The sequence below is a fragment of the Squalius cephalus genome, assembly GCF_949319135.1.
Source record: "Squalius cephalus genome assembly, chromosome: 12".
NCBI classification, from domain to species: Eukaryota; Metazoa; Chordata; class Actinopteri; order Cypriniformes; family Leuciscidae; genus Squalius; species Squalius cephalus.
In genome coordinates, this window is record NC_137133.1 from 32,768,587 (window position 1) to 32,793,714 (window position 25,128).

Below are 25,128 nucleotides of genomic sequence, written 5' to 3' on the forward strand. Positions count from 1 at the left end.
AGAGCAAGACAGCGTCTAGTTTGGAGACGGTGTCTTGTTTACACTTTCGCCTGGCTCCGAAGAGAGAGAGAGTGCGTGCGCGCGACCGGGTCTCTCTCTCTCTGCTCGTTCTTTCAGTTAAACATGCGCCACAAGCGCGGCAGTTCATCTACATTAGACGGTGTAATGAAGCGTGTGGGTTACTACATCCAACAACAGAACATTTTAACTTACCCTCTCGTAACTTCTGCATCTTTTAGCTTGGACTACAAAATTGCAGCGAGAAAAAAAAAAGGCGGATTGCTCGAAGTGTTGGGCTGGAAGTCAATGTCCTTATTTGGCAGTTCCGCTGCAAATACTGTGACGTAATAGTTCACAAAACGTCATAGATAACAGAAAAATCGGAACAGGTTGAAAAATAAGGTCAAAACAGAATATAAAGATATCAACGAAGCACCTGAAGAGAATAATTTAAACTTTTCTGTACATCTAAACACTCCAAATATACAACAAAATGCATTTAATGGCTAAAAAAGTGGATTTAGCAGGATATGTCCCCTTTATTCAAATAACATATCGACATGTTTCCATCCAATTAAATCCTGATGCATAAAATCAAAGTGTTGGTCTAATGCAGGGTTCACCAATCTCGGTCCTGGAGGGCCGCTGTCCTGCAGAGTTTAGCTCCAACCAGCTCCAACACACCTGTTTGAAAGTTTCTAGTATGCCTAATGAGACCTTGATTAGCTGGTTCAGGTGTGTTTAATTGGGGTTGGAGCTAAACTCTGCAGGACAGCGGCCCTCCAGGACCGAGATTGGTGAACCCTGGTCTAATGTATTATGCTTTTAAAAACACTGGATTATATCACAGACTATTGTCTCACATTTAGCAATCCTCAGCACAACAGAATTGAACGACTGCGCAAAAGTTGCTTTGTTGCTGCATATACAGCATTATTTGACAGATTTTAAAAGCTCGCCTCCATAACGTTCCTCCCTCCGATTGAATCAATAATGAACTCTAACGTGTTTGGCTGGAATGGGAAAAGCTCCTCTCTGAGTCTATGCTCTCCCCGTGATCGATAATTATGTCCCCAAAGGGTGTAAGATCTCAGACTCGAGTGTCACACACACATGGCTTCACACATCGGTTTGATCTCGCAATGAGGGTACCGTGTTTCTATTAACCCGCCTTGTCCTGATCTTATCCCACACCTACCCTGATGGGTATAATCACCTTTTGGAGATTAGCAGTTGAGCTCATAGACTCAAAAGATACGCTTCCCTCCAGGTAATCATCCTGCCTCAGAGACACGAACAAACTGAGACGGATCATTGTGAAATGTGAGTCATTACTCAAAGAAAATAATCAGAGCCATCCAACCAAATATGATTCCTGTGTGAAGTAGCATGAAACATTACCTGTAAAAACAATGAAAACTCCTTATCTGACACAAATTCGGTAGGTTTTTCACACAAAGCTATCATATGACTTCCAAAGTAGGCTGCATGAATTGGTTGGTGGGTGGGGGGGGGGGGGGTCTAATTGTGATTTATCTAATAATAACTGATTGCAAAAATGAAATACAAAAAGCTTGAAGTTTGCTATGTTTGTTTGTAGGGCAGCACAATTTGGCCAAAAACTGTATAGACCCTTTTACAGTTGATAAACATGGTGACGTATTTGTGTGGGCGGGGCTTAGCTGGAGGCAGAAAGATCCCTCTGGCCGCTTCACTAACGTTAGTGTGCAAGTTTTGTTAGCTTGTTTTTTAACAATGACTGGAGAAAATCCGATTTTGTCTTAATGTGCAAGGTCACTCACTGTCCAGGACCGCGATTGTTATTTGCAAAAGTTAATTTTAACGGACGGAACCAGATGACCGTACACGCTCAGTCAATGGACGATCTGACAGGATTAACGTTAACGCTACCTCTGGTTGAGTGGCCTGACTTCTACACCTACCCGATAGAGAAACCGAGGGTAAAGAGAAACTGAGGGCATATATATATACAGTATGTAGATGCCTATAACTATGTGCTGAATGGTCATGTAAAGACTTGTGTGGTACGATCCGCAGTTCTGCCTAGCCAGCGCCAAGAAGACGACAGTGTAAAGAGTGACACTACGGTGCAATTTTAATGTTATGAATATTTTCTAGAAATAAAAATTCCAGATACAGCATACTCATTTTTCATCGATTCTTGCACCCAACAACACAACAAGATGACATTTAATAATAAAAATAATAATTTAAGCTCCTTATTATGTAGCCGAATCTGCGCTGGTTTGTATTGGCCGCCTCCAGTTTTCCGTTTGTTTTGCCTCCAGCTAGCGCCGTGACGTAACTGTGACGTCGGCGCAAAAGGGGTCTATATATACTGTATATATAAAAAAATGAAATTATGTGAAATTGTTTAATATTTGATTAAGTTTCACATTTGTATATGTAATAGTAATAATAACTATTATAAACATGATAATAATAGTATTATAGTTGAATAGTATTAATAATAATAACTTATTATAATAGTAATAATAACTATTATAAACATGATAATAATAGTATTATAGTTGAATAGTATTAATAATAATAACTTATTATTCTTATTATTAGTCGTAGTAGTAGTAGCATTAATAGCAGTATTACAAATAAAATTATAATATTAATAATGTTAATAGTAGTAGTAGTAGTTTACAGATGATGATGATAAATATGAATATAAAATAATGTGAAAGCAGTGAAATTAATATTTTAATATTTACTTTTTCAGATTTTATATTTAACAACAACAACAACAACAAAAATAACAATAATATTTTATTATAATAATAGTAGTAGTAGTAGTTTACAACAGCAATTATTGTTGTTGATGCTGCTGTTATTATTAATAGTAGTAGTAGTGTTAATATTAATACTAAAAATATTGAAATATTAAATGATTTTGCAGCAAAATAAAAAAACAAGTATTTAAGAAAACTATAATAATGATGATAATTTTACTGTACAGTACAACTGAATTTCTTTATTTTCAACTGTAAAACCATCAAGCCAATGGCCAGTATAACCTGCAATATGTATTATTTTAAAATTGTAATTTTTGGAGTAAACCATCTCACTCGATACAGCCAATCATAAGCAAGATTTGTTATTTGTGAGCAATATTGATTAAACTCAGTCTCGTTGTGAAAACGCTTGGTTCTGCTAAACAGGAAGTCATACGTGTTTAATTGAACCAATAGATGATAAAGTGTTATGATACATAAACGGTATAAAAAGATGACGCTATTTTGGTTCCACCAGGAATGACAGCGTCGCTGCAAAGCATTGATTGGTGAACTCAACTGACATTGTCAGAAAGAAAACAAACTACCCAGTGTGTACACACACATGCATATGAATGAAGCAGCCACCCTCGCAAAAATTCTTTGTCAATCTCAGTTTACGAGGCTGGCATCGGCTGCAAGCCACCAGAGGAGGAGGCGAAAGACACAGTCGACAAAATTTCGATGTACAATCTGTTCGCCGGGAGGCGGAATCGTGAAGAGAAATTTGCCTCTCAAATCCTGCCTCTGAGCGCACATGTCAATGCCATCCGAGCTGATTGCTTGGCTTTCACATTTGAATAGAATGAAGTGCTATGAAAACGGAGCGTGCTTGGCGCAGATGGTGCTTGGAAGCTGAAAGAGCCCCTGAAAAAAATGGAGCTGCAGATAAGAATAGACAACCAAAAAAAAAAAAGCGCTCTTACAAAGTATTTAAGACGTGTGGGTTTGCAAAAGAGCCCTTGTCTGTCGCAGATCCTAAAAAGATATCCACGAAAACAAGTTAACCTTCTTTAAAGGTTTGTCCCTGAGCAAATTATTGTCCTCCGGAGTAGCCTTAACCTCTGATGAAACCAGTGAAGTTTCGCCAATGTGAACTTTGAATCGCCATTAGCAGAAAGAAAAATCTGGATTGTCCCTGGAATCTACATGAAGGCCAAAAGACACAAAAGGCAGAGTGAATGAGAATGAGAGACTTTTTTACTTAAAGGCTTTGCGGTTGGGATACTTCCCCTTCACCCTCCCCTTCACATTTCTTAAAGGTGAAGTGTATCATTTCTGCACTGCTGATATCAACAAATGGGTTTTAAAAGGTTTCCCAAACCTCCCCAGTTTACCATTGGTTCAACGGAGAGATAGCCCCGCCCCCAAACGTCAGTCATTGGTTACATGTAACTCAAATTTCTGCATATTTAGCAAGTAAAAACATTGTATAAAGACACACTTCACCTTTAAGACCAATGCTTGGTTTGTAAATGCGAATTTATCCGTCTGTCCTTCATTTTAATACACAAGTCTCGTGTGCCGAAGAGATTGAGGGTCTTTCAGCGCCTGTGTCGGAATGCAGATCTGCAGGAAGTCTTGTCCTCGTGATGGCTTCCACATCTGTCTGGCCACGACCACGGAGATGTGTAGCGCCTGTTGAACCCCAGCGGGAGGGTTTTACAGCCCCCCCGGTTCACCTCATGGCCCATTAACGGAGGGAAGCGAGAAATGCAGGCGTGCGTATTCCTGGTCCAAACATTCCTCCACCTCCACTGCTGTGTGCAGAACCTCACAGCTCAGCCGGCACTCACATATCTGGGAAAAACCACTGAGTAGGGCCATAAATAAGCAGCAGAGAAGCTGAAACAGGCTTGTTTGCTTTTACAAACGTTTGAGGTCAATAAGATTGAACTTTTTAAAGAAATTAATACTTTCATTCAGCAAGGATGCATTATTAAGATTTCCATTTCAAATAAATGCTGTTCTATTGAACATTCTATTCATCAAAGAATTCTGAATGATGAAAAAAAAAACAGTTTTCAACATTGATAATAATCAGAAATGTTTCTTGAGCAGCAAATCGTCATATCAGAATGATTTCTGAAGGATCATGTGACACTGAAAACTGGAGTAATGATGCTGAAAATTCAGCTTTGCATCACAGGAATAAATGACAAAAAAAATTATTTTAAATTGTAATAATTTTTCACAATATTCATATTTATACTTTATTTCTAATCAGATAAATGTAGCTTTGGTGAGCATAAGAGACTTAATTTTACAAATCTTACTGTAGGATAAATATATAAATAAATAGTTTCATTTTATTATTGCAATTAATGCAATAAAAATGGGTGGGGCACTAAATAAATGAATATAAAATATATAGTAAAACAATACAACTAACATGCGTTACCCAATTGAACTTCCATGTATTATAAAAGTATCTCATATTTACAAAAAGCATCTCATTTCTTTATTTGTCCCCCCCAAAAAGGCTTGTCAGTTGGTAGAAATTTAATCAAATCAATAACATGATATACTGATTCATTCATTGAATGAATCTTCAAATGAATCTTAAATTAATCAAATTTACAATTTAAAGTCATTGTGGCACTTTTGACAAAAAAATGGCTTGAGAAGTCAATATATTAAACATAAGTCTATCACTAACATAAAAACACATGAAGGTGGTTCTTCAAGCTTGGTTTCCTCTTATGATGAGAAAGAAAATTATGCATAGATCAGGGGTATGATTAATTGGGTTGATTGTGTCAAATCTATCACATCTTTTCAAATTAATTACGCTTTATGCCCCAAAACTGACTGTTTCTGTTGCCGTAAGCACGTGAGGGCGTCTGAACAGATGAAGCCGATCTCTTCCGAATCCTGTCGCAGTGACCCCACAACTCTGACCCACTTTAGCTTCAGCCATATATGGCATTGCCAGCAGCAATTAAGAAAAATGACAACCATCACATCAAATTCTGCTGACAGAAATATCCAAGACTTGTCCCCAATAGGGAAACATATTGATTTGAACAACTGAAATAAAACAAGGCGCTTTTCAAAATGGGTACAGGGGGAAATAAAGAGAAAAGAAAAATCTATAACGGTCAAGAAGATATGAAGGATATAAGGACACAAAGGATTCCTACACGTGAGCGGATCTCAGTGCAGGATTCAATACCAGTTAAGTAGATTATCACAGAAAATATATTTTTCCCTCTTTTTTAAAAAAAAATTGCAGTTACACTCTTACAATAAAAGCAAACTGGGATAGCATAGGGTTTAAAATTCAGAATGTGAAGCTTGTATTTGTGAATGTTAAGCTTGTATCACATATAACATTACACAGAAGATTAATAAGCAATTCCATCATACTAGTGTCACTATTTCCTTTTTACTATACATTTATACATTGTGTTGGCCTGTGTACGTCCATTGAAAATGTAGTACTGTAAACACAATTTTTTGCTTTTTAATAAAATTAGGTGTTGTTGTATTTGTAAATATTCCTTTATTGGGACAATGTAATGGATCAATTAAGTATTTCAAAGCTACACACTAGATAAAAAATAAATAAATGATAATTATGACAATGACGTGAAAACATTTCTTATATGATAAAAGTTTTCAATTTCTGATTTAAAATAATTCTGATGATTTTGTGAGATTTCAAAGAAACGAGATTGTCCCGAGATTGTAATAAAGGAAGGCAAAAAGTAACATAATAAAACATATATGGATGGATGGATGGATGGATGGATGGATGGATGGATGGATGGATGGATGGATGGATGGATGGATGGATGGATGGATGGATGGATGGATGGATGGATGGATGGATGGATGGATGGATGGATGGATGGATGGATGGATGGATGAGACAGAAATACAGAACATGGAAGGATGAAGAGATGGACAGTTAGTGATGGATGGATGGATGGATGGATGGATGGATGGATGGATGGATGGATGGATGGATGGATGGATGGATGGATGGATGGATGGATGGATGGATGGATGGATGGATGGATGGACAGTTAGTGATGGATGGATGGATGGATGAGACAGAAATACAGAAGATGGATGGATGAAGAGATGGACAGTTAGTGATGGATGGATGGATGGATGGATGGATGGATGGATGGATGGATGGATGGACAGTTAGTGATGGATGGATGGATGGATGAGACAGAAATACAGAAGATGGATGGATGAAGAGATGGACAGTTAGTGATGGATGAATGGATGGATGGATGGATGGATGGATGGATGGGTGGATGGATGGATGGATGGGACAGAAATACAGGATGGATGAAGAGATGGACAGTTAGTGATGGATGGATGGATGGATGGATGGGGATATCTGGGGCTCTGATTTGATAGATATTTACCCATCAAAACAGAAGGTGTTATTCCTATCCTCTCCCCACAAGCACATTTCACTTTTATTGTAGTATAAATCCATGGAGGGAAGTGTCGTGCAGGTCGAGGCAGAAGGTCAGTCATAGTGCAAACTTCTTGAGATTGTGGGCCTAACTTGAGAGCTGTTATAAGTGGCACTGTGCAGCATTCAAGCTATGCTGTTAACTTGCCAGAAATTCGGATCATTCCTGTTTGATTGTTCTCACTGGGATTCAAACCACGGCTATGTTTGGAATGGCATACTACCATTGCACTAGAACTATTTTTGCCACACACATTACAGTATGTCTACCTAATATAGTATTAGCATTTTCTGCATGCATAAAATAGCAGTGTGACCTTCTACATTTGCCAAAATGTGCATTACAGACCAGAGCGAATACCACGGTATATTTCACACTGCAATTAGAGATGTGTAAATCTACACAATTTAAAACAAAAGAAGAAAAAAAACCTAGTTACTATTTCACTAGTTTGGACTAAAGAGATGTTCTTGGGCTTAAGACAGAATGAGATTATGAAATGAGACTGCGACACTAGAGGCACCCAGCCGAGTTACAAAAATACAGCATATTTTGCAAACGGCCCTTGCGTGCCCCAGCTCACACATCACAAACAAACACAGCTCTTACGGGTGTTTGTGAAGGCATGTCTCAATGGGTAAAATTAGGCTACTTTCAATAAAAGGTCCAACATATTAGGAATACTTTTAGCTGTGTTGCTATGTGTCATGAGTGAGCAACTGAGTAGGCTAACACTGTGTGAAGCGAACGTGAGCGTCTCGCTTATAATAAACCCATCCAATGTATCTGCCCTGGGCGCAGTTTTGACATGACGTTCCACAACTATTTGAGGCTGTTCACAAAGGTCTAAATGCAGCGTAATTTGGCTTGCACCCCTGTACCCCCGTCTGAATTTCTTTTCCCATGTAATGCATCAGTCATGGTAAACAGCAGCTAAACACCCTCAGGCTCTGCCTGCGACAGTAGCCACACCCCAAACTCACTAAGAAGCAGGCTTGTGCAAAATTCAGAATTTCAGAATTGGCCTCCATTCAATTCATGAATTGGAATTTGAATTGAATTTACTCCGCCCCACAGGACGTTGAATTGAATTTGAATTGGAATGACAGGAAGTGGAATTAAATTCATGGCAATTCAAAGAAATTCCACACAGTCACACAACAGAAAGAATGTGTTGAATCTCACATACATTCAGTGTTAGGAAGGTTACTTTGGAAATGTTATTGCTTACTGTTATTAGTTGCCCATTATAAATGTGGTTTGGATTGCTTTATTTGGATAACTTTATCAATGCAAAGCAATTTCTTTTTAAGTTGATTAGTAACTAATTGAATGAAACATTTTACCTCAGTAATACAACTAATACAACCATACACAAGGCTGAATATCTTGAACACACAAATCCATTATTTCTTAAATCGAAATTATTAAAAATACAGGACCTAGTAGAATTTAATACAGCACAATTTTTATTTAAAGCATTTCATAATCTATTACCTGCAAACATACAAAAAGTATTCACACAGAGAGAGCAGTTGTACAGTTTGAGGAGTTATGGGAACTTTTTAATACCAACGATCAGAACTACTAGGAGGAGTTTCTGTGTGTCTGTATGTGGGGTTAAACTATGGAATAGTCTGGGGCTGGAACTCAAACAAAGTCAAAGCATTCATCAATTTAAAGTACTCTATAAAAAGAAGGTCTTGTCACATTACAAGGAGGGCATGGTTTAATTATGTGGTGTTGTATTCATGTATTCATAATCTGTCTTATTTTACCTTGTAGGTATTCTGATTACCATTGTTGGTATTACTATAATAGTATTGATGTATCTATGTATTCATAGTCTGTCTTATTTTACCTTGTAGGTATTTGATTACCATTGTTGGTATTATTATAACTGTTACCTGCGGAAATATATGGTGTGTATTTAAGATATGTTTGTGTTTGTTTTTGTCTGTTTTTTTTTTTGGTTTTTTTTTTTTTTGGGTTTTTTTTTGTCATTTTCTTTTTCATGTTTTTTCTCAGACGTCTTTATATATACATTTAACTGAGTGTCATGATAATGTTAATAATTAAGGAAGCAATTGCCTTGTTTTTGTTTTTCCTGTTAATTGTAACCGGGGTGGGTTTAAATAAGTTTGACTTCTACCCACTCCGTTTCGAACAATAGATGGAATTATGTTGTTAAAGTATGATGAATTTAACTTGTTGTATAGATGAATCAAAATGCTTCTTTATTGCCTTTGTTAGATGTCATTATATATTGCTCGAAATAAATAAATAAATTCAATTCAATTCAAATACAATTACATTAATTTTGTAATTTAATAACAGAAATTTCATTTCACGTAACTATTTACTCCTCAACCCTTCATACATTTTGTTCTAAAATAGATATTGATCAAATTCTTGAAATAAATTACCCCCTCAATGTTGTTTAATTAGTTTTGTTCCATGTAATTGTCATTTCAAAGTAATCACTCAAACACAAAGTTGTTGTAAATGCAGTTATCATTTATTCCAATGCAAAAAATGACTGAGCAACACTGTTGCATCTAATTCTCAATAGCTCCTCAAATGTTTTTTCATTGAGTCTGCACCGTTCTGGTCTGAATATCTTTCCTGCAACACTAAAGATTCTCTCAACAGGTGCAGAGTGAAGTTGTAAGGGACTTCTGAAACTTAAAAAGTCCAGTGTTGCCCATTAAATTGTGCTTTCAAACAAATGTCCACCTCAAATTGTTTAGCAACCATTTTAAATACTTGGTTAAAGTAAAGCATTCTGGGAAATGGAGTCATGTTCCACAAAATTACAATAAATCAAACTAAATTATTTGTTCTGTGACTAGAGCTTTTAACATTCATTGCTGGGGGAAAACATATCCTTTTAATGTAATCTGTACAAGTAGTTCAAACTAATATCATTTATAATGCAATCATATCTGACATATACTGTAAAGCTTCATTGTTAAACACTTCACTTAAAATATGTATATGAATTTCTTTGAATTTTTATTGAATTGCAATTCTGCTTCCTTTAATTCAAATTCGAATTGTAATTCTAGATCCTGTTTTTGACATCAATTCAAATTCAATTCAAATTCAAGAATTGAATTGGAATTAAGGAGTCATTCTCAATTCAATTCTGAATTGTGCACAAGCCTGCTAAGAAGAGCTTAAAATAAAATAAAAAATAATTTCTATACAAAATTACATATTTTTCTAAAAGAAAAAGTATACAAAAAGAAAAAAAGAAAAATGTATATATCTATTTAATATATATATTTATATTTAAATAATTAAAATAATTTATATTTATATTTATATTTATATATTTATATATATATATATATATATATATATATATATATATATATATATATATAAAATATACAAGATATGTTTCTAAGAAATTATACAAAACTATTTTTAAATAATCAAAAATCTAAAACTCATCACTAATTGACTAGTTGGTTTCTGGATGATAATCACATTCATCATGACCACCAAGCAATGTGATAGACCTTCTGATTTTCAACAGTGATATTTAACACCTCATCCTTGATTAATTATTTGATTGGATGGCCAAACGTTAAAGGTGAACTATGTAACCTTTTTGTTTTCAAAATGTACAAATTTATATAATGAGCGAGTCCACCATGAATCCATTTTCCAAACAGTGTTTTTGTCTTATAATGAATAACTACGGTACACACCTATATTAAGTGTTAATATTCAGACTATTTTAGACTGGTCAGGAGTATGCCAGTACCTGCGTGACTCGTCATAAACAGAGAGAAGTAGCTCCGGCTACAATGTTCTTCCACAAGATGCATGCAGTTTTTCGCTAGATCGCGAAAAGTGGCATGGTGTACCTTTAAAATGCAACCGATATGCATTTCCAAGGTAATAACTGTAATGTTTCGTTCACATAAAATCAGCATGCAATACAAAGTTTGCAGTACACTTCCAATTCTGAAAATAGCATACTATTCTGTCTGTCTGCTATCTATCAACCCACAACAGACAAATACACACACACACACACACACACACAAGCCCTCTAGACTGCATTATCAGTGAGCGTTCACCCTACCTGCTCCTTTTCTACATTTCCTATTCAGTCTGTTACATTGACTGATGGCTGGTGCATCTGTATTACAGACCTGAGGAGAGACAAGGCGATTGACATCAACACTGAGCCAATAAAAACACAGAATCAGGTTAAGGGAAATCTCATAAACTCTGTGCCTCAGCTGAAGGTCAACAATGGTGTATCTTAAGGAGATGAAGCTTGATTGTCTGAAAACGGGGGTTGTTTGGGAGCTCAATGCTGCATGAGTGCATGTGTCGTCGTCTTCATACCCAACTCCATCATGCTGTACTCAAAGGGCAGATTTTTATAAAAGCGCAGCAATTCCTCTAATGGCTTTTATGGGAAGGCAGACAGGGCGGGTCTGAAGATCTACTGAGGCCCACATCTTTAGATTGAATAAGGTCAAGCTTAAAACACCCCAGAGGAAAAGAGCGATGGTACATACAAAGAATTCACGCTTTGACGTGTGGCATCTGTGCACCGATCTTCTGGTATTATGTGATATAGATGCCAGGAGATATATGAAGATGAAGATGCTTTTTGACCTATACTATTAAACAGTAGATGCAGTGTCCAGAATTAGAATGTATGTATATATTTTTTTTTTGAGACATAAAAGTTTCTAACCAGTCATTAGACTGTATTTTCTATTATTTACAGTACCTGTCAAAAGTTTGGAATGGAAACATTTAATATATATATATATATATATATATATATATATATATATATATATATATATATATATATATATGTTTTTGGAAGAAGTCTGTTATGCTCACCCAGGCTGCATTTACTTCATCACAATTGTTTTCTATTTTACTGAATTTGTTATTTATTAAAAAATGTAATTTATTCCTGTGATGTCAAAGCTGAATTTTTAGCATCATTACTCCAGTCTTCAGTGTCACATGATTCTTCAGAAATCATTCTAATATGCTGATTTGCAGCTATTATTATTATTATCAATGCTGAAAACTGACATGCTGCTTAATTGTATGTATTCTTCGATGAATGGAAAGTTCAATAGAGTAATATTTATTTAAAATAGAGTTTTGAATGGTGGTGTACTGTATGTAGGGAGAGAGAAAAAAATCGTAGGTATCATAGGTGGTAAATTTTCTTTTTTACTAAAAAAGGTAAAAATTGTTAGGAAACATGCAAGTTGCAACACAATTCAGGCCTTGTCCACACTAATACGTTTAAAAACGCATCTTTTCCTCTGTTTTGGCCTTCCGTCCTCACTGAGACGGCGTTTTTGTCCAGCATTTTTTTGAAAACACTTTCCCATGTGGATCAATTTGACTGAACTTTTTACTCTCTTTCTTGCAGTTGGTGCTAAATACTGCCTGAAACAAGTTGTCAGCAATTCCAGTCTCTCTTCCAGTCTCAATTCCAGCAATTCCAGTCTCCGCCTATAGTCTTCATTGGCTGCCGTGAACGTGTACTGAACGTGTGACCCTCAAACACTGTAGTTGTGGCTGAGACTGGAAGAGTTTGGTTTGTGTGCCAACATGTCGACAAGACGCCGTTTTCTGCGCCGCGAAAGCAAATCCACTTAGCATGCACCTTGTATTGAATCAGGCTCGTATTGATACAGTAAAACTGATGCCATCGTTACATCATAAGTGCTGAGGAAACCTCTGGAGCTGAAATTCAGACTGTAAGCAGTCGACCAATCACAACAGACTGGGCCATCTGACCAATCAGAGCAGAGTAAGCTCTCGGAAAGGAGGGGGTTTACAGAGATTGAATCTTTATCAAACTATTTCAGACACTGTGAGAAAAGAGCTGATGCGGCAGTGCAACTAGGAGCCTTTAAGAAAGTAAATGGTGTAAATTTGGCCTCCATGTTGACTAAAAATGTCCATGAATTTCACACCTTTAAAGGAGGCAATATCCATAGACAAGGTCAGATTTAGATTCTCAAACATTTCTTCACCTATAGAGCACTCAGCATCTGTTCGGCACATGTAGCCGGTCTATAAATCTCACTGGAATCCCTTTAATGGCACCGCAAACCCAGCTAATGGATGTCGTGCTGTGGTGAAAAACGCTAACAAGAACCATCAAAACAAACATGAAGGCTAACCTCTCAACCTTCTGTCATACCTTAAACGTCATGGGGTTTTTCTGAGAAGCCCTTCAGCGCATCACACCGCATCCCATAAAACACTTCATCAGCACCACGTCCGAAACACGTCTGTTCTGGGATCATTTACAGCATGAAACAGTAGTAAGGTCGACAGGAACCCAAGATAAGCAAACGGCTGGATCTGAATGTCCATCAAAATACACATTTAGTATATTAAAAGCACATGAATTGTGATTCCAGCGAACGTGTCGGGAGTGTTACAGGAATGTAAGTCTCATTGGGACTGCTTTCCTAAGACCTATTACACTCCGATCTTTTCACTGTGTGTTTTGAAGGTGCTTTTGTGGCTCATTCATGATTTTTCACACCCAAGCCCTCGGTTGCGCTACAGGACAGGTAATACAACCCGTACCCTCCATGATAAATGCCATATTTTCTGTTCTATAATGAAAAATGAAGAGCCCCAAAATTATAAAACGGTGCACTTTGTACGGTAGGCTGCATTTCGCAATAGACCGCACAATAATTCAAGGATTTAGTGCATTTTTTTCATAAAATTAATGAAAATGCATTTTGGCGGCCCGACCAGCAATCATATGCATGACATTTTAATTTCTACTTTGCATATAAATAAAACTAACTAAAATCTCATTTGTAGGAATGCCACTGATATTAATCTTCATACGCATAATTGTATATTTTTAAAGTAAAGGGCATCCGTTTCAATTTCCGTTTTTTTTTTTTTGCAGCAGTGAAAACGAACTACAATAATCATGCCATAAGGCCCAAAGCAGATAAGAGTAGCAAATGTATTCAAACATTATATTATTATTATTATTATTATTATTATTATAAAATGACTGTAAACTTACTAATACTAATACCTATTAGTATTAGTAAGTTTACAGTAATTTTATACTTATTAGTATTAGTAAGTTTACAGTAATTTTATAATAATAATAATAATAATAATATAATGTTTGAATACAAGAGGACATATTTGCTACTCTTATCTGCTTTGGGCCTTATTGCATGATTATCGTAGTTAGTTTTCACTGCTGCGAAAAAAAGGGAAATTGAAACGGATGTCCTTTACTATACAAATATATAATTTACAGTAAAATTACTAATACTAATAAGAATTATTATTTTTTATTATTCACAAAAAAGTATTATTAGTACATTAGTAGTACATTATCATTACTATTATTATAAATCTGAATTATTTAATAATAATTATTATTATTATTAAATTACAGTAATATTACTAATACTAAGTATTATTATTTTTATTATTCACCAAAAAACATGTATAAAATATTGGAAATTTTATATAATAATAAATATAATACATTATTATTACTATTATTACAAAACCCGAATAATGTAATAATAATAATAATAATTAGCTACAAATATATAAAATTAGAAAATAATAATAAATAGAATAATGCATTTTTGTGAAGAAGAAGTAGTTTTATTATTATTTTTATTTACAGTACATATTACAACAAAAAAGTGAGTTTTACTCGAATTGGCTTTAAAATCATTAAAATGCTTAGTTAATTTCTGTATTATTATTATTATTATTATTATTATTATTATTATTATTATTTTCTGTATACACAACTTTGTCCAATCAAATAATGCCTAGGATACAACTGGTCCCCTCACCAGACCAGCAGCAGCCACATTCACGTGAGAGATTCACGTGTTACTATATGTGACTTCAAAATGAACATTTCACGACCTTGTATTTGCATTCAGAGCACAACAGCAAACACTGTTTAATTGAAATGCATTTGCATGCATTTTAACGATTAACAGTTGATTGACCAGCAAAGTTGAACGCAGGACACCGAAAAACAGCTTAACCCCCACACGCTGCGATAAACCGGGAAACGGCTTTAATCCAAAGTCAAGTCAACAACTGACAGCCTTGAGTGGCAGTGCGTTGAACTTAAGCACAAATTCCAAATATTAGACTGTATTCTGACAGGTTAAATATAGCAGGTGTTTGAGTGACGGGACGAAAGAGGGCAAAAGCAAGACAGAATGACTGGCAGAGTAAGAGGGCACCAGGGCCTTCAGAGATGTTACCTGTCAATGGGCAGCCCAAAGAAAAAGACGCTCTGTCTGTCTCGCTCTCAGGATGGCACTGATGAGCCAAAGATTTGCCTCTTATTTAGGCTGTTATGACAGGTTAGATAGTTTATTTGAGGCCTGGAAAGTTCTCAAGTTCTCCCTCACAAGAGATTGAATTCATTCAGAAGATCTGAAGTGCCTGATTATGTTATTATTGAAATGTGAAAATGCCAAACGGAAGTCCACGTTTGGTTCAAATGTCATGATATGTCACAGCCGGCTGAAATGCCTCACTGTGAGCCACTTCAGTTAATAAGATTACATGCTGGCTGAATTAATGAACAACTGAGAGCATACAAACTGAGAAAATCCATTCTGAAGCACGTTTAAACACCCTGAAAACAAGCACTCGCCGTAACCCTTCCCCGCGGCTCTAGCTCAGGTTGGCCGTGTCAAGTCACAGATCCTGGGATACTGTGTTCCACAGGGGCCGCGATCTTTCGCTCGGTCATCCATAAAACAGGAGATGAAGTGGCCGGCTTAGCCGATCAATGACAGCGCAGGCAACACGGTCTCTGAAGTTAGTGAACGCTCTGACATTTGGAGAGGAAACGGGAACGTTCTCCTCGGAGCACCTCAGGGTCAACCCATCCATCAGCGCTGTCCTTCCCCTTCAGCGTGTACTCTCAATCTGATCCGTTACACACCTGCTCATAAAAACAACATGAGCTCAGCGTGGACCGGTTTCATTTCTTAAAGCAACGGTTCACACAAAAAGAAACCTTATTTGGTAATTATTTACTCGTTTTCATGTCGTTTCAAACCCAACAGCTGTCATTTTTTTTCAGTGGGACACAAAAAGTAGAATAACGGCACACGGGTTTGGAACAATATGAATAAATAATCAGAAAATGTTCATATAATATGTTCCTGATCTTATTGTGAATGATTCATAGGTGCACATTATTCCAAAGAGAAAAATATAAATATATTACTGGATTTTTGTCAAATACATTTTTAATAAAATAACAAAACATTTTTTTTTTTAAATAAAGTAAAATTGTATTACAATGAAGTCAAATTTTAGAAGAATTAAATGAAATTAATGATTAAATAAATAAATAAATGTGAATAATAAATTTATTAGAAATAAAAATATAATATTTTATACAAAATAATTTGATTATAAATACGTTAATAAAATAAAAATGCATTGTATTGTATATTTACCGGTATCTTTCATCAGAAAATAATTTGCTCTGCCTCTGAAACAATGCTTGACTGGCATCACCGAATTCTTTTGATTCATATTCCCCAAACTCCCAAACATTTTCTATGTATTATGTCACATTACAAAACTTAAATGAGTTTCAAATCACAATGCTTTTAACATCTGTAATTTCTATAACACAGAATGAATGCATGAAATGAAGAGCAGCTCTTGATTTTATCCTTCTGAATTTGATTGGATCGTGAAAAATGTGCTGCGATTTCATTAGTTAAAATAATTTGTGCCTAGTTACATCAATCGACGAAGCTGTTTCAGAGGCTGAGTGAGCCAAATTCATTGTTTTGATAAGATAAAAAAAAAACTTCTTCATTTACTGATGAAACTAGTAATTAATAGCAAAATCTAAGAATGTACATAAGCATAAAATAAATACATTTCAGTCTCCTAATCTTTGCCATGGACGTTTTTAAATTCCACGCACTGAATCCCACCAACATGCTACACCGTGTCACCATCTGCGCATAAATGCAACATTCCCTGTAAAGAGCTTGGCACTTGGACGCTTGCCTGGAATTCTCTGTGTATCCCTATGCGTTCAGATGGTGTTTATGCTAAAGCACAGTCCCTAATGGGCCTTACCCCATACGAGGAGCGCTCCTGAGCGATGGTCCGTCTCACGCATTAGGCTCAATGGCTTGCGTGAGATGACATGTTATGACCCCTGCTGTGTGCAGGTCCCCAGGGGGTGCCACCATGGCACACGGATAACCCCGGTCGCGCCGGAGATGTCTTAATCATGCCGAGAGTGGGTGGGTGTGTGGAGGTGTCAAAACAGCAGTTTTTAGGAATGCAAATGAACACGATATATACGCAAATGAATAATTATGGTTTTGCACATCGTACAAGCCTCACAGCATCTTTAAAGAGACGAGGGACAAGCTATTTCATGATTATTATCAAACATTTGCACACTTCCTTTCAGCAGGCAACCTCATTTTGCACATGAAGAAAGCAACAAGCGGCCCAATCGCATGAAATCGCCCTGCCAAGTAATGGATTGAATTTTGCATGGAAATGACTTAAATGAGCCTCAAACTGCAAACCATTTCTGATATGAGTTTGAACACAACAGTAGTCAAATTTACGAGAAATTAAAGGAGTCTCAAATGATTTTGATGGTGCCATTTTTTCAATGTTAGTTTAACATTTCACTTAGTGCAGGGACACTCCAATTATGCAGTTCGGGGAGCACTTTAAGAAAACGCGGGGTGACCAGCGGTCAGTGGGTAAAATGACCTGTTAAGAGTAATGATACTTGATTTTCATCTCAATGCAGCACAGAAACCAACAATCAAGGCTATGAATCAGACCAGCCTCATTTTTATAACCCAATTCTTCAAAACAAATACAACAGTCAAATGAAAAAGACTCTTTTCACTTTGCAGAACAAAATAGTCAATGTGAATTTAAAGACATGACTCAAATGCTTCAATATATCAAAATAAATGCATCCAGTTGAAATTTCTAAATTTCTAATAGCTAACACACACATACATGCTGCACATAAATAAATATATATATAAAAGTTTGTGTTTATATAATGTGTGTCTGCATGAATATATACTGTGTGTGTGTGTGTGTGTGTGTGTGTGTGTGTGTGTGTGTGTGTGTGTGTGTGTGTGTGTGTGTGTGTGTGTGTATTATATTATATGTGACCCTGGACCACAAAACCAGTCACATGGGTCATTTTTTTTAAATTGAGATTCTGAATAAATAAGCTTTCCATTGATGTATGGTTTGTTTATAAATAACAATATTTGGTCGAGATACAACTATTAAAATCTGGAATCTGAGGGTGCAAAAAAAATCGAAACATTGAGAAAATTGCCTTTAAACTTGTCCATTTATGTTCGTGATTGTGCTGCGTTCACTCACAAAAATAAATGTTTTATATATTTACAGTAGGAAATTTACACAATATTTTCATGGAACATGATCTTTACTTAATATACTAATGATGTTTGGCATAAAATAAAAATCGATAATTCTGACCCATACAATGTATTTTTGGCTATTGCCACAAATATACCTGTGCGACATGTGACTGGTTTTGTGATCCAGGGCCACATCTGCACGATTATGACAAAAATCATAATTGTCGATTATTGCCTTGAAATTGTAACTGCGATTATTAATTACGATTGTCACAATTTACATTGAATGATGTTTTGAACAGCTTTATGCCATTGTTTGAAGCGACTGCATGCCAAACCAGCTGAAAACTCCTTTTCTACAGCATTAAACCTCAAATATCAAATATTTTTAAAAAATTATTTAAAGAAACCAGACCAAAGTAAAAATATTCATAATGTTACACTAACTAAAATTAAAACAATGGGGAAAAACCCCTAAAGATAAGCTGTAGAAAGAAAAGAAAAACAGCACACAGAATAATGTAGGCCTAAGTGGACTTTTTGTAACTGTGCCTTTGAACGATTACATAATTGTGGGGATCCATAATTGTAATCGCGATTACAAATTCAATTAATTGTGCAGCCCTAATATATATATATACACACAATTTTTTTTTATTGCCCTCAACAAATTAAGTAGTTTGACTTCTCAACTGCTGCCTTCACATGCAAATATCTTATACGTCGTATTTAAGAACACAAATTCATTATAAATCAGTAGGAATAAAAAGATTATAATCGGTACATCTATATTAAGCAGTACGTTGGAGGGAAATTCAATTTTCGCAGCTTTGACGTTATCTCAGATCTTTGCTAAATGAAGTGCACACAGTTTTTTGAATGTTCAGCAGATGTCATGTCACTTTGCAGCAATCAGTGACTTAAAGGTGTAGTTTTATTCATTCACCTTCAAAGCTTTGTGTTTTTCTTTTTTTTCCTTGGGACACAAAAGAATACATTTCGTATTGCTCTTTAATTTTCATATGATGAAAGTACATTGTGAGCAGGGCTTCCAAAGCTACTGGAAGCTAGACTTTTAGTGAATAGTGGCATAAATTTAATTATGTTCCTCTTATACAGCTTCAGAAGATTTGGAATATAGTGTATGAAACTTTGTATTCTACCTTCATGGTGCTTTTTTTGTTATTTTTAGAGCTCAACATCAACAGAAAAGCTATAATAATGAAACAATTGAATTTTCATTTTAGGTGAACTATCCTTTTAAGACCTCAAACTACAAAACACATGTTGATGAGGTTGTTATCGAATCTAAAATCCTAAGAAAAGGTTTCCACGGATTCCTACAGTGCAAATTCTAATTAGGGATTATGACAAAATCTTGACCACCGGTGGGCAGGGCTTTATCTTCAAACACACGAGACACTGACCACAAACAAAAAAAGCTGTGCCGCTTCAGTTGAGCCGGGTCAGAGCCGGTCACTGCGTACCAGTGATCAAAAAGCCTCCACATCCCATTAGCCAGACCTCGCAGTGGGGTAACCCAATTAAATCAATTCCATTTAATCAGAGCGGGACGCATGAGCTGAGGAGGTGTGGTTTTCCTGACAGTCACGTAGCATGTAATCCCGCCGCTTAATCACCAGAGCTGTGTACACGGAGAAACACTAATAGGAATGTGATGGAATTCCACTAATGATAATCGGGAAGTGTTGCAAATTGATCGACCTCTAAGATCTGAACTTTGTAAAAGGTCTCGCATGGGTCAAGTAACTTGATTGGATTTGTGCTGTAAAATTTTAAAAGTATACAAAAATGTCTATTTAGCGGGACTGTCATTTTTTTAAATGTATAAAAAAATTATATATTCTTTGTATAAAAATATATTTGAAATAAAATTAGTGCTGGGCAACGATTAATTGCGATTAATTGTATCCAAAATAAAAGTTTGTGTTTATGTAATATATGTGTGTGTGTAGTGTGTACTGTGCATAATTATTTTGTATATACTGTATAAATACACACACATGCATGTATGTATTTAAGAAAAATGTGTTATTTATATAAAATATTTTTATATAATATAAATGCTATTTAAATGTATACACATGCAAATATTTCTTAAATATATACATGCATGTTGTATATGTATTTATATATACAAAATAATTATACACAGAACATTCACATATATTACATAAACACAAACTTTTATTTTGGATGTGATTAATCGTTGCCCAGCACTAAATAAAATATATTTTCTATTAATTGTTTTTTTTTATAAATAAATATAATTGCATGCGCAAATCATAATTAACAATAAATTAACAGTTCCAATAATTTAAAAAATATATATTTATACAAAAATAAAAATATTTGCCACAAACACTTAACAAGAATTCAGCTAACACGAAAAAATGTCATCATTCACAATTTCTTTTCCCTAAAACGCTCTGATTCCAGAGTAAATAGGAGGGAAAAAAACTAATGATCCAGACTAGTTCTGTTAATACAAGAGGGAACAAAAACACACCACAGCTGTACACAGTCTGCAATAAATGAGCTAACTGATGTATCTTTTTGACAGGCACGAGGGTGTAAAGATATAAAATAGGATCTTTTGAGATATTGCGGTACCTTGGGTCTGTCCTGGATGATGATGCTCATCACAGACTAATGAGATCTTTGGAGAGTATACTCAGGTGCGCCTGCAAAGACAAAGAGAATCGGATCAGTAAACAGACAGACAGAGAGAGAGAGAGAGAGAGAGAGAGAGAGAGAGAGAGAGAGAGAGAGAGAGAGAGAGAGAGAGAGAGAGAGAGAGAGAGAGAGAGAGAGAGAGAGAGAGAGAGAGAGAGAGAGAGAGAGAGAGAGTGTATTGAAGACTGTGGCAATAACTCCTGTAAGACAGTGTGTTAATCAAAAAACTCTCAACTAAAATATTCAAAACCACAATTTTATCTTAGACTAATGTACAAACTATTGAAAAAGGCAAACTTTCTTTGTTTGTCTTTTAGGAGTACACTAGCATATACACTTCAGTTTGAAAGTTGGATGAGTACGTTTTTTTATTAAACTTTGCAATGTTACAAAAGATTTTTACACTGTTGAAACACTGTTATAGTCATCATGTTAAAGGGAACCTATTATGCAAAATTCACTATGTTTGGACATATGTGTGTTGGCAGTGTGTGTACACAACCACCCTACACCTGTGATGTACAATAAACTTATACTAAAAATATACTAAACTCATCAGTATATTTTTGCCCATCATTCGGATGGGGTCCTACAGCAGGCTTACAAGCAATGACAAATAGGTTATAACCGTAATTAAACTAAACTATACCTGTTCCATCTCCATACAGCATATATTATCTGACTCTGTAGGCATTATTGTCCCACTCTGGGTCGAAACGAACACCGTTACTGTGAGTTTATGTTTTGATATTATCATCTTTCCATGAGATGATTGTCAGTTGCTCTGACACTGAGCGCGAGCTCGTGAGGCTCCGCCCCCTGTGCCGTGCAGCAGCAGCTTATTTGCATTTAAAGGGGACACACTAAAACGGTGCGTTTTTCTCAGGCCCAAAAAGTGACGATTTAAACATGCTGTAAAAAATGATCTGTTGGGTATTTTGAGCTTAAACTCCACATACACACTCTGGGGACATCAGAGACTTATTTTACATCTTGTGAAAAGGGGCATAATAGGTCCCCTTTAAACTGAAGACTAGAGTATTTGCAATCACAGGAATAAATTACATTTTAAAATATACTAAAATAGAAAACTTTAAATTGTAATAATAATATTTCACAAAATTGCTGTTTTACTGTAATCAAATACATGCAGCCTTGGTGAGCAGAAGAGACTTGTCAACAAAGAGTTTGTCTTGTACTGTATATATCTGCAACAACTGTCCCAAAATAATTTTTGGTTGGTTGGCTCTTTTACTTGAAGGTTCATAAACCTTCATGCGACTCAAATCTGTCATGATAGGCAGCACACGGGGATTTCTCTGGCAATGGGGCTTTCAGTTCAATTCAATTAAATGTTATGTGTCTCTCACTTTTCACAACACAGTTCAGTCCAAAGCAGTTTATTACAAAGAAGACTGCTATAAAACCTCCATTGAGCAAGTTAAAGGCGACAGTAGAGAAAACACCACGAAGCTGTGTTAGGCAGGATGAGTAAAAACCATGAGGAGGATTACTCCGCAGATAGCATAGTGACATTGATACAATGTTGACTTTTGATCCAAACCATCATTTTGGTTGAGATTGACATTCAATGTTTAATGTGTGTTGGATCAGCATTGAAATTTTGATGAAAGCCAACAGCACACATGGGTGGAGACAGTAGCCGCGTTTCCATTACGCTTCAAATTGCGCAAATTTAAATTGCGAATTGAAAATACGCCCAATGGAAACACGTCAATTTCGCAAAAACTCCCATTTATCTCAAAAAAGTTTTTACGCTCACATATAAATAAATATTTCACAAAACTGCAATGGAAACAAAACAGAGTTCTTTATTAAATTCATAAAATTACAAGAAGAATTCTAAACCTCAAAGAAATGCTACAATCAAGACCTCGAAGCAGATTTGAGTGAGAAACACCCAGAAACACCTCATATGTGCCGCTCTCAAGTATAAGGGTCTTTCCTTGCCATTAATGATTGGATAACACACATACGTCTCCTTCGATTAATAATAATGGCCAGTGCGGTGGCTGAGATATACATAACGTCCGTTGCTATGATTTTTGGAATGACTTATCGGCAGAGGAAAAAATTAAGTTTTAGTCGCATAACATCGGCTAATGGAAACGCCGTCATTTCGCAAAGAAATTAATAGATTTTAGAAAAATAAATTAAATACACAGAATTTAATGATACTATAATCGTGTAAAAAAAAATTTAGAATCAACATCACATTGTATTGTAACATTGATCAAACCATTTTACCAAAGATTATTTTTGTTAATTTCAGTGTTAATTCAACAGCAGTGATGTAGATTCAACATCATAGTGTAACGTTGATTCAACAATATTACCATTGATTATTTTTTGTTAGTTTCAGTGTTGATTCAGCATCGGTGATGTAGAATCAATCATAGTGTAATGTTGATTCAATAGCATTACCATTTTTGTTCAACATAGTTAACATTTACTGAGGGTGCAAAAGTTATGTTGATAAAATATCACTTTGTAATGTTGAATCAATACTACTACCGTTGATATTTGGTTGAAATCTCAACATTGCTTCACCATTAACTGAGGGTGCAAGTGTGATACTAAAGCAACATCACTTTGTAACGTTAATTCAATGCAATTAGCGTTGACACATCAACACTGACATCAACATCGTTTCATTGATTACATGCCATCTGGGTCATTTCATCCCAGGTAAAAAAACAAAACACAATTTTCTCATAATATACACTGCAGCATCACCTCTTTACTCACAGTGTATGAAATGGTTAGATAAAGGATTCAGTCTGTCTAAACCCCTCCTTTCCGAGAGATTACTCTGCTCTGATTGGTCAGATGACCCAGTTTGTTGTGATTGGTAGACTGCTTAAAGCGCGTGTTGGAATTGAAATGGCAATTACCATATCTGAATTTCAGCTTGTATACAAAAGAACATATAACAATGGTGCCAGTTTTACTGTATCAATTCGAGCCTGATTCCACATTTGTTTGAAGTGCATGCAAAGTGGATTTGCTTTCGCAGTGCAGAAAACAGCGTCTTCTCGACATGTCGACACACAAACCAAACTCTTCCAGTCTCACACAGTGTCCTAACCACACGCGATGCGATACAATTCCAGCGACAAGCAATTTGCCTGTCCACACCAGAAGCGACGCAACTACGAGATGCGTCAAAATCAATCAAAGCCCACAGCCAATCAGAACGGCATGTGGGCGGAGTCTCGTGGAAAGTGCACGGCACCAGAGAGTAATCTCGACGGCACTCGCAAGAAAATACATAATCAAATTCACAAATATTAAACATTATTAAAAATACATACTGAGTTATAACGGTGGTGGCCGCCCTAACCTAAATTAATTATTTTAAAGAAAACCTTCGGGCGCCAGACAGGATTAAACCTGTCAAAAATTAACTTAACCCAGGATAGCAGAAAATGTAACCACCTGTTACACAACAAATAATAATAATAATCCCAGAAAAAAGGTCATTTCACAAGGAATATTTATTCTTCCATATGTTCAAAATCATAATCCCACAGAAAACGAAATGGACAAAAAAATAAAATTAAACAAAATAAGAAATGAAGTTCACAGCGGTCTCTGGTCTTTGAGATCCGAGCCCCGTGCCAGGAACCGACCGCGTCACGCTAATCCACGTTCGCAGATTCGTGTCCACATTCATTCACAAAAAATGTCCATAAAAAAAGAAAAGAGAGAACAAAGAAAACA

At 35.8% G+C, this 25,128-nt stretch overlaps 1 protein-coding gene across 2 annotated transcripts in view; it reads right to left on the reverse strand.

The window, feature by feature from the left end:
* klhl29 (kelch like family member 29) overlaps positions 1–25,128 on the reverse strand; it is a 281,635-nt gene that overhangs the window by 230,773 nt on the left and 25,734 nt on the right. Inside the window, exons 2-3 of one of the 2 annotated variants that reach the window (XM_079888807.1) lie at positions 21,322–21,392; positions 11,343–11,412 (exon numbers count right to left, since the gene is read on the reverse strand). The gene's annotated coding sequence lies outside the window, so the exon portion shown is untranslated. The remainder of the gene's footprint in view (positions 1–11,342; positions 11,413–21,321; positions 21,393–25,128) is intronic. The other variant, XM_079888806.1, reaches the window with a different exon arrangement.